At 33.6% G+C, this 3,412-nt stretch overlaps 1 pseudogene; it reads right to left on the bottom strand.

Annotated features, from left to right (window-relative positions):
- Window positions 1–949: 949 nt before the first annotated feature.
- On the bottom strand, window positions 950–1,326 carry LOC117694924 (protein jagunal homolog 1 pseudogene; annotated as a pseudogene).
- Between the last annotated feature and the right edge of the window lie 2,086 nt (window positions 1,327–3,412).

Genomic DNA, 3,412 nt, shown 5'->3' with positions numbered 1-3,412 from the left:
ATATAACTTTATCCAACATCTATTTCCACCCTCCAACTTAGACATGTTTGTGTATATTCATTCCAAATTTAATTTTTTGTCCCTTTCAGACCAATTTGATATTTAAAAAGTGATGGTGAAACAAAGAAGCATAAAATATGTTGATTACCAGCAAAGCATCATTACATTTGCAATCAGAGAAACAGACATTAAGCTTATCAAGTGAGCTTTTATTTTCTTATATCCTATTTATATTTTATCTGTTTATAAAGAAATTAACTTATTCAAATCCCTTAGCAATTTGAGACTTAAAATATACTTAAGGTTCCCAGGAAGCAAATAAGCTTGTATAGGTAAAAGTTAAAAAATTGCCTTCAGATGTCTACCAGTAAAACATCACTTCTCCATTCACTTTCTGAATTTGAAAGATAGCTTTACATACAACAATAATCATTGTAATTTTAATATTCCTACAACACATTGGTTTGATTTTTGATTATTACCTATTCATTTTGCACATCACCCCCAGGACTGTCTTAACTTTACAGAGGTTCTTTTTAATTAGTTTGCATTAAATCAAACAGCTTGTAGCATGAGCAACTTCCCAAATATTTCCTGCCCCATGACCTACAGATTGAAGTAGAATTTCATGAACTGATTTACTTCAGAGTTCTTTTAGAATTGATGGTGAAGAGGTAATGAATGGAAGTATGACAAGAGAAGGCAAGGATAAGGGTCAGTCTGGAAAAATCAAACCCCAGAGGGACTTAATTTCAAGCAGTTAAACTATTTCACAGCTATTAGTCACCCAGTTGTATCTAGTCAAGAATAAATTAAATACTATAGGTTTGCCAACTCATCAGATGGTAACAGAGAACTCTAGGCCAAAATTTGAGCCTAGTATGCACTAGGCACCTATGTTACATATGCTACAGTCTATGAAGATATTGAACAGCTTCTTTAATGCTGCTTAATGGGAGACCCAGGATTTTTTATGCTTCTTCTCATGTGTGAGGGTGAACCAAGAGTCTAAGTGATCCTTGTTGTAGTACAGTTTCAAGGCATGAACTTGGACCACTAGGTATATAACAGAGACAGCAGAAAAAAACAAACAAGAAGCTGCAGGCCTTGCCATGGTGATAGTGTTGCTGTATGGCAGGGAACATCTCTGTGTTGCCATCTATGAGGTTATCAATGGAAAAGAACCCCATGTTGATCATGGAGAGCAATAAGTAGCTAATGTTATTTTGAGGGAAAGAGAAAAGGCCCAATGCTCAACAAATATTGATATTCCCATTGATAGAGCATAGCCAACTGATCATGTGACAAGAACCTCAGCCATCCCATGCTCCTCTTGGCAACCAACAACAGCCATATGAGCAGATACATGTAAATGAGCTTCTTGATTTCATACTTGAGTGTCACACCCTATAACTCGTCTGATAGTCATGGGAACATGCTCAATGTTCAGAAAGTTTATGGCTGCTTGTTGGCCTGTACAAGATGCCATATGGTATAACCAAGCCCCAAGCTACTAAGTCAAGGTAAAGAGTTTGCCATCTGCTACTAGGAAGTAGTAGAAGGAACTTGGTGAATACAAGTGTCCTGGAAAGATATAATATGATCATTATCTCTTCCTAGATTTTTGTTTGTTTGTTGGGTTGGTTGGTTGGTTTGGTTTAGGTTTTTATTTCATGAAGTTTCTATATTCTGAACTCCTGTGCCACGTCATGCTGTACTACTAAAAGGTCTGAAAAGCCTGGTCTATGTACTGAAACTTCTAAAACTATGAAAATAAATGTTTTTCCCTTTATAAATTATTTCTGGTATTTGGCCATAATGACACAAAGCTCACTAACATATCTCAGCAGTTATAATCAGTTGAAAGAGTCCTTCAACTACTTTTCAGAATATACTTCTGAATAATTTTATAAATTATTTACATACAGAAAGAAAAGTTTTAAATAAACAAAAAACTATGGTGCCTATTCTTCAGTGTCAATTAGACTACATATAAGTGGAATTAACTGAAATTCAAAAATAGAGGGCACAGCTATAAGTAATTGCTATTCAATTTGAAGTAGGAAGATCTACTTCTAATCTGTATCTTTGAGGTAAGAAGACACCATTAATCCAGATATTTTAAGCTGAGATAGGATACACCTTTAATTCAGATCTTGAGGCAGGAAGACATATTTTTAATCTAAGACAGAGCTTCTGATAGAAGCCTATATAAGGACATGGAGGAAGTAAGGTGTTTTTGTTTTTGTTTTTGTTTTGTTTTGTTTGTTTTTTGGTTTGTTTTGTTTGCCTGCTTGCCCATGCCCTGCTAGCAATTCCATTCATTCACTGGCATTGAAGCCTATTTCTTCAGGGCTCAAGTGTGTATGAAAGACAAGCTGTAGCATCCAACTTTGTAAACAGAGCAACTATTGAATTCTTTGACTTTCTGTTCATAGACAATCATTGTTGGACTAGCCAGACTGCAGCCTGTAAATCATTCTAATAAATCTCCTTTCTATATCTACAGAGTTTTGTTCTTTCATTCTTTAAAGAACCATAATAAAAAAAACTCAGGTTTAACATCAAAAATTTGATTTTGTAAATTATTAGAAACATTTCTTAAAGTATCACATATTTGCTAAACACTAAATTCTATTTGTCACGTAACTTTCTCAGAATATTTTTTAAAGAACCAATTCACCTGTTCATACAAATGTACAGTGATAGTTCTTGGACAACATTAATCAATAGCATTTGCTTAAAATACATTTGTTATGCATGAGGAGTTATGATTATGAATTTATGTAAACTGCCTTTGGCTAATAAACAAGGAGAATTAATATATAAATGTAGTAAGTGTCAACTGGATCAATGATAACTAATTTGTATAGATTTAAATTAAACCTATCTACCTCAGGCAATCATTGATTTTTTTAATAACTGTGTTAGAACATATTCTTGAGCAATTACAACTCAATTGCTATCAAATAGCCTAGATTGTGAAACAAATTTTTAAAATTACATGCTTGAGCATTTAGAGAAATTAAAATCTTGTTTAATATACTTTCTGTTCAGGAAGAAATATCATATAACTGTGGCTGCAACTGTCTAAACTTCACAAGAAAATAACAAAGGTCAAATTTATAGCCTGGGTGAAGAATGCAAAATAATATAAATTGTTGAGGTAATCTGTTAATCCACTAAGTAAGAACTGAGTTGTTCAAATCCTACTCCTTAGGAACAAAGGGAAACTATTTTTGCGAAGGGCAGACTGTACAGAACTAGGATAAATACTGAGGACATTAATACAGTGAACATTTTCCTTTCAGGAAAGAAATTCTGTCAATCAAGAGATACCACAAATATCTAACACAAATTAGTGTATAGGGGTTATAGAGATGACTCAGCAGTCAAGAGCATTAGCTAATCT

Source organism: Arvicanthis niloticus, chromosome X (assembly GCF_011762505.2).
Source record: "Arvicanthis niloticus isolate mArvNil1 chromosome X, mArvNil1.pat.X, whole genome shotgun sequence".
Taxonomy (NCBI): domain Eukaryota; kingdom Metazoa; phylum Chordata; class Mammalia; order Rodentia; family Muridae; genus Arvicanthis; species Arvicanthis niloticus.
The sequence above is the reverse complement of the archived record's forward strand: the minus strand, read 5'-3'. Positions and strand labels throughout refer to the sequence as shown.